This window comes from Lynx canadensis, chromosome A1 (assembly GCF_007474595.2).
Source record: "Lynx canadensis isolate LIC74 chromosome A1, mLynCan4.pri.v2, whole genome shotgun sequence".
NCBI classification, from domain to species: domain Eukaryota; kingdom Metazoa; phylum Chordata; class Mammalia; order Carnivora; family Felidae; genus Lynx; species Lynx canadensis.
This window is the reverse complement of record NC_044303.2, coordinates 1,267,900-1,280,701: the sequence shown is the minus strand read 5'-3', so window position 1 is coordinate 1,280,701 and position 12,802 is coordinate 1,267,900. Positions and strand designations below refer to the sequence as shown.

Sequence of the window (12,802 nt, the reverse complement as noted above, 5' to 3'; positions counted from 1 at the left end):
AATACAGGAAGAGAAGCACACCTGGGTGGCTCAGTTGGTTAAGTGACTGACTCTTGACCTCGGCTCAGGTCATGATCTCATGATTCATGAGATCGAGCCCTGCACTGGGGTCTGTGCTGACAGTACAGAACCTACTTGGAATTCTCTTTCTCCCTCTCTTTCTGCCCCTTCCTTGCTGTGCATTCATGGTCTCTCTCTCAAAATAAATAAACTTAAAAAAAGAAGAGGGAGGGAGACTATTGTCACTCTCCTTTTTATTTTTGTAAGTAGTAGAGTTTACATCAGAAACAAGGAATGAGTTATAATCGAAGTCTTTTCACTTCTAGATGGTCCTTGTTGACCAGGCTCAGATAGCTCCTGTATGACATTTGTTCTGTCAGTCTCAATTCTTCATACTTTCTTTTCTTTTTTTTTTTTTTTTTTGCAGGAGTGACTTTTATTAAAAATATGGAATGCTTCACGAATTTGCGTGTCATCCTTGCGCAGGGGCCATGCTAATCTTCTCTGTATCGTTCCAATTTTAGTATATGTGCTGCCGAAGAGAGCACCATACTTTATTTTCAAAACAAAACGTCGATAACCTATAATAAGAAGGAATGAGCTAACCACTCCCTGCCACAATGCCATGATCATGCTTTATTACCAAACTACTGAGTCTATAGTTGTTTTATCTCACTCATTCAGTGTCATTGGCTTTCCTTCACCCTAATGATATGAAAGAAATCGTGGAAATATGGCAGATTAAATGCATAGTTGATCTCCTCTCCTCCCCAAGCTTCATTAAAATGACCACAAATTACCACAGGTGAAAAGACAATAGCAGATGAGAGACAATCAACAAAATGTGTAATGGAAAGCAGGTGAACAAGTCACTGCTGCTGTCTTAGCAGCAAGGTGAAAGCTATAACTTCACTGCTTGCAAGTGGGGAAGCCAATGGGAAGTTAGCCCATGGAGGCTGCAACAGCCTGGCAGAGATCAGGAATGGAAGTGCCAGGAACCTCTGAAAGCAGAGACGTAGAGTGGAGCTGGAAGGAAGATTGGATTGGAAGTGTATATAAGGAGCAGCAAAATCCTGGCATGTAGGCAGGAAACTGTCCTCCCCTTCTGAAGAAGACCATAGCTTGATTTTTCAGTGAAGTTGAACAAGAGGGGCTCTGGACTTGGAGACATAAATGACAGCCAACAGGGTACAACAGCTCTGAAAACAAGTGAATGTCGCCATGCAAAACAGTGAGAGCTCCTGTCCTCTAATGAAATGGCAAGGGTTCCACTCAGTCACTTACAGTGTGATCCACCTGTCAGAGTCCTATTCATGCACACAGAGATTACAGTCAGCTTTTTAGTATGTTACTCTTAAATATTAATAGTCAATGACATCTTTGAGGAACACTTAAAAGATAAAGAACAAAACAAACTGAAAAATGGAAATCAGAGGAAAGAAACAGTTCATGGAGCATGGAAACAAATCTCCCCAAACCTCCCATTATAATTAGTATTTTCATAGAGATTAGATATTTATTATTGAGAGACAGAGAAAGACAGAGCATGAGCAGGGGAGAGGCAGAGAGAGGAGGAGACACAGAATCCGAAGCAGGCTCCAGGCTCTGAACTGTCAGCACAGAGCCTGACGTGGGGCTCGAACTCATGAACCGTGAGACCATGACCTGAGCCGAAGTCAGACACTTAACCGACTGAGCCACCCAGGCACCCCGACAACACAAGTTTTTAAAATACAAGAGTGACATCACATAAAAGGGCAGAGACGGGCACTTAAAGAAGTGGTACCTCCACTGAAACAGGCAGAAATTGGCAATCTTTGGTTTTGAACTCTGTAATCTAATCTTAAATTTAGGACAACCAGAACACTCCTAAATGAAGAAAAGGGCAACTGAATTTCAGTAAGAGGGCATTGTGGCATTTTTGCCCATTTGCCTACTATCTCATTCCCCAGTGCAGGGATAGCAGCAGCTATGGGAATGGTGGCCCACATTCCTGGTGGAGCTTGCTTTTGCAGGCTGGTTTCTCACTGAAGGAATGCCCCAGCTGATAGTCAAGATGCAAAAACTGAGAGAGTAGCTTTTTTTTCCCCTTTTGGCTCCGGGCATTTAAGGAACTCTCTCAGGTCATTGGCCAACCTCTGAAATAACAACAGAGATGGTAGTGACCACACATGACCAAGAATACAGACTTTGCAAAAAATTGTTTGGAAAAGTCACTAAAAAACCCTAAGCCATCAAAAAACAACAAAAGCAAACCCTGAGGAAAGTTAATTTATTATATAAGAAATACTATTAAATATCAAATTATTAATTGTAATTTTTAAATTCCCATTTTTCAACAAAAAATTTCAAGGTGTACAACGAATCATCTAAGTATGGCCCATTCATGGCAAAAAAGCAAGTCGACAGAAACCACCTCTGAGGACATACAGACATTAGACTTACTAGACAAAGACTTTAAGTCAATGGTGTTAAATATGTTTAAAGAGCTAAAGGAAACTATGGACAAAGAACTAAGGAAAATGATAGATGAACAAATTGAGAACATCAATAAAATGATTGAAATTATAAAAAGGAACCAAATAGAAATTCTAGAAATTGTAAGTACAATAACTAAAATAGAATTTCATTAGAAGAGTTCAACAGCAGATTGGAACTGGCAGAAAAAAGAATCCATGAATCTGAACATAAGATTATTAAAATTATCCAGTCTGAGGAACAGAAAGAAAAAAGAATAAAAATTAACAGAGTCTAAGAGAACTGTGGAACACAGCAAGTATAGCAAAATAAGCATTGTGAGAGTCCCAGAAAGAAGAGAGAGAGACACAGAGAGACAGAGACAGAGAGAAAGGAACAGTAAGAATATTTGAAGAAATAGTGGCCAAAACTGCCTCCTAAATTTGATGAAATACATGAATTTACACGTACAATAAGTTCAGCGAACATCAAAGAGGATAAATTCAGAGTTCCACACTGAGATATATAATCAAACTGTCCAATAACAAAGACAGAGAGAAACTAAAGCAGCAAAAAAAGAAACAACTCATCATATACAAGGGATCTTCGAGAAGATGAACAACTGATTTCTCATCAGAAACTCTGGAGGCCAGAAGGATGATATATTTTAAATACTGAGAGAAAAAGAAACTGTACACTGACAGTTCTATATCCAACAAAACTATTCTTCAAAAATGAAGACAAAATAAAACAGTTCCAGAAAAACAAAAACTGAGGGATCTTTTGCTAGCCAACCTGTCCTATAAGAAATGCTGAGCAGAGTCCCTGAGCTTTAAGGAAAGCTTACTAGCCAGTAACTCATACTCCTGTGAATAAATAAAGAACTCCAGTAAAGGTAACTACAGAGACAAATATAAAAGCCAGTGTTACTGTATTTTTGTCTGTAAATTTAATTTTATTCCTAAATGATTTAAAAGAAAAATTCATTTAAAAACACATATATTTATGCTAATTGGCACGCAATATAGAAAGATGTGATTTGCATCAAAAACAATATAAAAGGGAACAGTAGGGGTGTCTGGTTGGCTCAGTCCATTAAGCATCTAACTCCTGATTTCAGCTCAGGTCATAATCTCACCATTCATGGGATCAAGCCCCACGTTGGGCTCTGCTCTGGCAGTATGGAGCCTGCTTGGGATTCTCTCTCTCCCTGCCCCTCCCCCTCTCTCTCTCCTCCCCCTACAGCTCCCCTTTAAGTGTTTACTTATTTATTTATTTTGAGAGAGAGAGAACAGGGTGGGGGGAGAGAAATGAAAAGAGAACTGGTTCTTTAATTTTTTTTAATGTTTATTTCTTTTTAAAAAAATTTTTTTTTCAACGTTTATTTATTTTTGGGACAGAGAGAGACAGAGCATGAACGGGGGAGGGGCAGAGAGAGAGGGAGACACAGAATCGGAAACAGGCTCCAGGCTCTGAGCCATCAGCCCAGAGCCCGACGCGGGGCTCGAACTCACGGACCACGAGATCGTGACCTGGCTGAAGTCGGACGCTTAACCGACTGCGCCACCCAGGCGCCCCTGTTTATTTCTTTTTGACAGAGAGAGGGAGAGACAGAGCATGAGTGGGGAAGGGGCAGAGAGAGAGGGAGACACAGAATCTGAAGCAGGCTCCAGGCTCCGAGCTGTCAGCACAGAGCCTGACACAAGGCTCAAACTCACGGACCACGAGATCATGACCTGAGCCGAAGTTGGACACTCAACCGACTGAGCCACCCAGGTGCCTCAAAGAGAGCTGGTTCTTAAAAAGTGCTGACAAAATTTCATTTCCACGTGCAAATAATGAAATTGGACCCTTACCTGATACCATACAAAAAATTAAATAAAATGGATCATAGATGCCAATGTGAGAACTAAAATTATAAAACTCTTGGAAGAAAACAAAGGAAAATCTTTATAATCTTGGGTTTAATGATTAATAGGACACAAAATGGATGAATAGGTAAACAAAATGTGATGTGATATATATATGTATATAACATATATACATATTGAATATTATTCACCCATGAAAAGGAATGATGTTCTGACACATACTACAACATAAAAACTATAAGAAAGACTCAAATGGAAAAGTTAGAAATTTAAAAACATGATGTCAAATCAAAGATTTTTTAATGTATGAATCAGCAGACTGAACACAAGGTGAGAAAAGACTCAGTCAACTTGATGAGAAGTAGAATGACATTAGACTTGTCAACAGCCATATTAGAATCTGCAAGATGATAGCTACTTCTTTCAACCACCAATCAAGAATGAATTTAGAGACATTTTTATACATGAAGGACTTCAAAAAATTTACCTTTCATGTATCTTTCTTCAGAAACTTCCTGGAGTATGCTCTCCACCAAAATGAGGGAGTAAACAGAGAGAGGGAGAGACATGGGTTCTTGGATCAGGAGGTCCAAAAAAGGTGAGAGGCATGATTAGAGAATAGGACCCATAAGGGTCATCCGTCATCTTCAAGATGCTAGTGAGGGGAAGACGGCTGTGCAATAACCCTAGCAGTAACAGGAGGGCAAGGAGGCAGAGAGTTCTAGGAAGAATACTGCCAAGAAATTAAGGGATTCATGGCTTATCTAAAGTATTTGACGACAAGGAGGAGTCTTACAATGTGTCCGAGTGACAAGTTGAATTAGAGAAAAGTACGCTGAAAAACAATCAAGGAAGCAACAAAAAAGGGCAATTCTTTTCCCAGGAAAAAATGTAAATGCCATTTAAACAAGAGGTGGAGATTGGAACGATGCAGCTGCATGTCAAGGAACACATGGGTTGATGGTCACCACCAGAAGCTAGGAACAGGCAAGGAAAGATTCAATCCAGAATCGTGGAGGGATTGTGGCCCTAACAACACCTTGATCTCAGACTTCTAACCTCCAGAATTAGGAGAGAATAAGTTTATAATGTTTCAGCCACCCAGTCTGTGGGGCTTTGTTAAAGCAGTCATAAGAAGTTAATAAATTCATTCCTTTGGTCAAGAAAAGGCATCGTTGAATAACTTTCATTATCTGCTGCCTAATTGTCCCTTGTTCCTACCTGGTCAAAACTTCTCTATTGGTGATCCATCTGACAAAATGACTCGTTACCGTCTGGCTTCCTTGATTGAACTGACCTCCCCATTCACCCTATCAGAGAGCCACACCTTGGACTTTGTCACTGCACACACCCATTTGAAAAGCTGTTCTCAAGACATTGTAAATCACGGCGACCAAACACATTGTACATCATATTGCAGCTAGACCCTTCTAGCTGTAAAGGATACATGTTTCCTTCATTTCTGGTTAATTCCCAGTTACACTTTTCCACTGTTCTAAACTGGTTTTCTGAATTTTCCTAGAGCCCTCAATCATAACCATGGTTCCTGGTCTTCTCAATTCATGCTTTTTTTCTTTTTTAAACAACCAAGAATGGTTGGGCATCTTCTTCTTCACCTGCTTGGGCATCCAGGACCACGGCAGGGCCCCTCAGGCCATACCTGCTGGCTTGGCTGTGAGTAGGAGGCAGTGACCCCAGAGAAGATGCAGGTTGATTTCTGTCCACCCTTGCCTTCAGTGAGCAAAACCAAACAAAATTTGAATTTTTAGATTAAAATTTTTAATATATATATAAATAATCCCAACCTAGGTAAGTCCTCAGCATCTCCACATTCTGGCAGCCAGCTAGCCTATCTGCTTTATCTTCCATGACCCTCATTGATCCCATTATCCAATTATGCTCCTCCTGGAGCTAGGTCAGCAACAGAAGACGAGACCTAGTGTAGTTGAAAAATTCATAAAATACTTTTTTATTAGGAGAAGCAATGTCATTTTTAAGCCACTACTGTGACACTTAGAGAATTTACCTAGAGTGTTAGAAAGGTAATTGGCCAAAACAGCCATATTGATAATCCATTTAAATAGCTGCCTCACAAATTAACCTTCTCAACTCCACTGGCCTTCACCTCATCCCATCAGCCACCCACCAGCAATGTCACAGCTTGGATCTTGTCATTGCTTAGACTTGTTCCACCTCCAGAATTTTCTTGTTGGAGGTGCTTCTCTTGACAAGAACTTTCTTGACTTCTACCTCCCCCACACACTTATACCCATTGAACCTGCTCTTCCTCCTCATTATGGATTCTTGTTCCTTAACTCCTCCCCATTCTCCCAGTCACCTGTGACCTCCTCTGAAGGTGATCATCTGCCTTCCTTCCCACTCAGAATGAAACTCTATGGATTAAAGACACTGAGTTAATCATCATTGCATTTAAATTATAATAGTGATGAGTTAAATTTGATTTTGGAGTTCAAGTAGTATTTCTGTTATTTACAAATCTCATAATTTTGTGCTACACAATGAATACTATAAATAAGTAAAAATGAACAGTATAAGCCAAAGGATCATTGACTACTAGCGCAATTTTCCATTGAGAAAGATTTTCACTGGAAAGGACTCTGAAAAGAAGTGATTAAGTGCCTATTGGTTAATGAAGGAGTTCCAGGGGTTGGCTGAAGACCATTCTCTCAAGACAAAACTCCAGAGAACCATCCAAATTACTGACAATTCCCAGAACATGGCAGAAACTCAAGAAAGCAGGACAAGAGTGGATTCTAACTATGAATGGGATCAAATGAGAAAGAAATTATCCACTTAAAGAATACCCCAGAGGAAATGAATTTGAAGAAGTTGGCACATCACAGATGGACATGAACTGCATTTGCCACTCCATCTGTGGCAGTGGTGCTCCAAGTTTTTTTGTGTTTTGTTTTTTTAAGCAGAACTCTTCCTTGAAATGGAAACAAAGGCAGAACTCTGATTAAAACTGGGGTCAGGGGTCTGGAGCTCCGTTACCCAGATACTGACCTTGGAGGTGATTCCAAAGTCCCTCTTCAAAACCATAAAGATGGGGAATAGTTTGAAAACCACTGGCCTTGGAAATACAACCTCCCCTAACCCAACCACTATTGGTTACTGCCATAACTGGCTATCAAGTACAAGAATATTTATTAGAATATTTGTACTAGACTACCTGAATATGTGTGTGGAGTTCAAGTAGCTAATAAATAATGAAATCTGAGCACAACTTTCTATTTGTGATTTTTTTTTTTTCTGGGAAACATTCTCAAATTCTTGTATTTCAAAGTTACCACATGCTGTTGATTTTATTTTTTCTTAATTTCAGTACTGAGACACCCAAGGTTAGGAGCCTCAATGTTACCCTCTTTAGCATCTCTTTTAATTATTTATTTACTCGTTAAATTTTAATAATTTATCACTAATTATATATGTATATTTGTGTATGTATGTATGTATTATGATAGGCAATTGGGAAAAAATTTGAGTAAAGTATAATACCTGGCCCCCCTAAGCAGTTTAGAGACTAAGACAGGAGATTAAAATTTCTGGATTAGAAGTATGTACAAGATGTTATGGAAACCTAGAAAAGGCATATAAATTAACTTAATGAAAATAAGCAGAGGTCAAGGGACACTCCAGAGAAATGACATTTGACCTGAGTTTTAAAGGAAAATAGGATTAAGATAAAATCAGATGATTTGTTAGAGAAGTGCAAAGTCCAGACCCTGCAAAAACTTCAGAAAAAAGCTTTTCTCTCTTGCATTTGTGTGACATTTACATACGGACAAAACCTATAGTAATGGAGAGCAGATGAATAATTGCTGAGAGTTAAGGAAAAGGTGAGTATAAGGGGATATAACACAAGGAAATTTACTGGGGTGCTGGAACTGCTTTATATTCTGCTTGTGGTGGTGATTACACAAATATTTTTCATGTACTAAAATTCAAGAACTGTATAGACCCCCAGAGATCAAACTTACTGTATGATAAAATATATATAAACACCTCTCAAACAACATGCTACTGAACAACCAATAAATCATGGAAGAAATCAAAGATGAAACAAAAACTACCTAGACACAGATGAAAACAGAAATATGACATGCCAAAATCTATGGGATGCAGCAAAAGTTGTTCTATGAGGGACATTCATAGCAACACAGGCTTACCTCATGAAACAAGAAAAATCTCAAATAAACAATCTCACTTTATACATAAAGAAACTAGACAAATAAGAACAAAGTCAAAGGTTGGTAAAAGGAAGGAAATAATAAAGATCAGGTAGAAATAAATGAAATAGAGACTAAAAGACAATAGAAAAAAATCAATGAAACTAAGAGTTGTTCTTTGAAAAGATAAACAAAATCAACAAACCCTTACCTAGACTAACCAAGAAAAAAAGAGAGAGGACTTGAATAAATAAAATCAGAAATGAAAGAGGAGACTTTATGACTGAGACCACAGAAATACAAAGGATCATAAGAGGCCATTTACAAACAATTATATGCCAACTAACCAGAAAGCCTAGAAGAAATGTATAAATTCCTAGAAATATACAACCTACCAAATAGAAAATCTGAATAGACTGAGTACTAGTAAGGTTAATCTCCCAAAAGTCCAGGATCAGATGGAAAATGATGAACCTTGACTGTTACTTTGCACCATAAGCAAAAATCATTCTAGTTTACTTTTACAGATCTTCCTCAACTTACAATGAGGTTATGTCCTAATAAATCCATCATAATTTGAAAATATTATAAATCAAAATGCATTTAATACACCTAACCTACCAAACATCACAGCTTATCCTAGCCTACCTTAAATGTGCTCAGAACACTTACATTAGCCTGCAGTTGGGCAAAATCACAAAGCCTATTTTATAATAAGAAATAGAATGGTCCCATGGGTACAAAATGGTTCTAAGTGTGTGAGTTGTTGTTGACCCTCGTGATCACATAGCTGACTGGAAGCTTCAGCCACTGCCCAGCATTATGAGAGAGTATCATACCTATCTCTAGCCTGGGAAAAGATCACAATTCAAAGTACTGTTTTCACTAAACGCATATCATTTTTGCACCATCGTAAAGTCAAAAAATCACAAACTGTTATAAGGTGGGGAATGTTCATAGTTCTAAATGTGAAAGGCAAGTGTACACAAAAAGTATTAACCACAAAAGAAAAAGTGATAAATTGGACTATTTTTTTTTAATTTTTTTAAACGTTTATTTATTTTTGAGACAGAGAGAGACAGAGCATGAACGGGGGAGGGGCAGAGAGAGCGGGAGACACAGAATCGGAAGCAGGCTCCAGGCTAACCGCGAGATCGTGACCTGAGCTAAAGTCAGACGCTTAACCGACTGAGCCACCCAGGCGCCCCTAAATTGGACTATTTTAATACTCATTTTACTATTTAATTAATACTTAAATTGCCCAATTTAAGTAACTTACTTAATTTAAGCTTTATATTAAGACTTTAGTTCAGGGGCGCCTGGGTGGCGCAGTCGGTTAAGCGTCCGACTTCAGCCAGGTCACGATCTCGCGGTCCGTGAGTTGGAGCCCCGCGTCGGGCTCTGGGCTGATGGCTCAGAGCCTGGAGCCTGTTTCCGATTCTGTGTCTCCCTCTCTCTCTGCCCCTCCCCCGTTCATGCTCTGTCTCTCTCTGTCCCAAAAATAAATAAACGTTGAAAAAAAAATTTTTAAAAAGACTTTAGTTCATCAGGGGTGCCTGGGTGGCTCAGTCAGTTAAGCATCAGACTCTTGATATCGGTTCAGGTCATGATCTCTCAGTTCGTGGGATCAAGCCCTGCATTGGGCTCTGCACTGACAGTGTGGAGCCTACTTGGGATTCTCTTTCCCTCTCTCTCTCTCTCTCTCTCTCTCTCTGCCCCTTCCCTACTCACATGTGTGCTCTCCCTGTCTCTCTCAAAATAAATAAATAAACTTTGATGAACTTTGGTTCATCAAAAGACACCATTAAGAGAGTGAAAAAACCAACCACAGAGTGGGAGAAGATATCTGTCATACCAATTACTTACAAAGAACTCCTATCCAGAACTCTTATAATAAAATAAAAATAACAAAACCCCATTAAAAAATGGACAAGAAACTTGAAGAGGTACGTCAAGAAAGTATACACACAAGTGGCCATAAACTTTTGTGAAAGAACTCAATGGTACGAGGAAACCAGTAAATGTAAATTAACACCAGTGAGATATTACTTGATGCCCAACAGAGAGGTTAAAGCAGGAAACAGCTGACTTACCAGGATGGAAAAGCAATAAGAACTTTCAAACATGGCTGCTGGAAGAGTAAATTGGTACAACCATTTTGGAAAATTGTTGGATGTCATCTACAAACACTAAATATACAAATATTCTCTGAATTAGTCTGCTGGGGTTCTGTGCTAACAGTTCGGAGCCTGGAGCTTGCTTTGGATTTGGTGTCTGCCTCTCTTTCTCTGCCTTTTCCCACTTGTGCTCTCTCTCTCTCAAAAATAGGTAAATAAATATTTAAAAAAAAAAAAAAAAGAATGATTGACTATCCACTTGGAAGAAGAATGAAGCCTGACTTTCAACACAAATCATCTATTAAAAGAAATTATAGATGCATTAATGCTCCAAACATAAAACAAACAGTGAAAAACAAAATTATAAACTTTTCTATATATATAAATTATATTAGTAAAAAACAAGAATATGTTTTTGTGACTTTGGGGTTTAAATAGCTTTGTTAGCTTTGATCTAGGCCAAAATCCCATGAAGGTAGAAAGTAAATTTGACTGTATTAAAGTTAAAAACATAAGATGGAAAAAAAAAAACCTATATTAACTCAAAATGCACTTGGGGTGAAGTGAAACAGTGCATCCCATATATGTCAGTTAGTATTTTTAATACATAAAGAGATTTCACAAATAAAAAGAAAAGAATGAAAATCATAAAGTAATAAAGAAACAAATAGACAACACAGATGGTAGATAAACATTTGGAAAAGGGTCAATCTTCTTAGAGTTCAAAAAATGCAAATTAAAACAAAATATTGCTTAGATTTAAAAGCTAATAATAATAACCAGGTTAAAGGAAATTCTGAGAAAAAGAGCTAATAATCAGTTTAGAGGAGAACCTGAGGAAATAGAAATGAGTACTTCCACTTAGAAGAACCAGAAAATATTCATCAATATTTCTACTTCTAGGCATTTATCCTTCAAAAATATAAAACTCTGGCAAAGCTGCGGAAGGATATACATGTTTGCATGAGTGTGTCCGGAGAGCTACCAATGCATTATTTATAATGGGAAAAGACAGAAGCAACTTAAATGCTTATTAACAAGGAATTATTTCCAAAAATGTATGGCACATCCAAAGAACAACAAATTGTCCAGCAATAAAAAGAATGAGAATATGACAACAATCTCGTGTGCGACCAAGCAAGTTATGGTTAAGCATAGCATGTATGGTATGACTCCAGTATTAAAAACAAACAAAAAACAAACAAACAAAAAAAAACAAGTAATAAAAGAATAGATTTTTATAACTATAGAATAAAATTCTGGAAGACTATAGAGTACCAGTTAAGTATGGTTTGGTCTTTGGGGGGTTGAGATTATAAGACACATTTACATTTCATTTTATTTGTGTAAAGGATTGTTTCGTTTTTAGCACATATGCATGTATTATTTCTGTCACAGAAATATTTCCCAAAGTTAAAACTTTTTTTTTTTAATTTTTTTTTTCAACGTTTATTTATTTTTGGGACAGAGAGAGACAGAGCATGAACGGGGGAGGGGCAGAGAGAGAGGGAGACACAGAATCGGAAACAGGCTCCAGGCTCTGAGCCATCAGCCCAGAGCCCGACGTGGGGCTCGAACTCACAGACCGCGAGATCGTGACCTGGCTGAAGTCGGACGTTTAACCGACTGCGCCACCCAGGCGCCCCCCAAAGTTAAAACTTTAAAACAAAGTGCCCGTGCTTAAAATGTCCTTTAAACTTGAAATGAGAAAAAAAAAAAGTCCAACCAGTAACTTCATAAAGGTATTGAAAGCACCCAAAGAAGTATGAGCGAGGAACAAGTTGTAGCAGAAGGCACCAGATATATAGAAAGTTCGCGATTTCGGGCAACTGAATCACAGTGACACACTCAGACATACGATAAACAGTGCCGCTGAGACAGAATCAGGGGCCGTAATAATGGAAAATAAGAGGAACTTAAAAAGGCCAAAGATAAGAAAGCTAGGCTAATAATTCAAAACTATTTTCCCCAACTGAAAGCCTTACAGCAAAGATTTTTAAAGAGACAGAATTTTCCCTCAGAAACATCCCCCGAGAATCCACAAATACCTCACTGTCAGCTTGTTTAACTATAAAGGGAAAGACAGGCTCTTACAAGCCAGCGAGATGCCACGGTAGGAGTGATCTCGGACCTTGCCTTTGGGAAACATCCCTGCAAACATCGCCAG

The 12,802-nt window shown here is 38.4% G+C and overlaps 1 non-coding gene across 1 annotated transcript; it reads right to left on the bottom strand.

Annotated features, from left to right (window-relative positions):
* Window positions 1-441: 441 nt before the first annotated feature.
* On the bottom strand, window positions 442-548 carry LOC115526108. The gene has a single exon (XR_003972539.1). It is a non-coding gene; the product is annotated as a U6 spliceosomal RNA (small nuclear RNA).
* Between the last annotated feature and the right edge of the window lie 12,254 nt (window positions 549-12,802).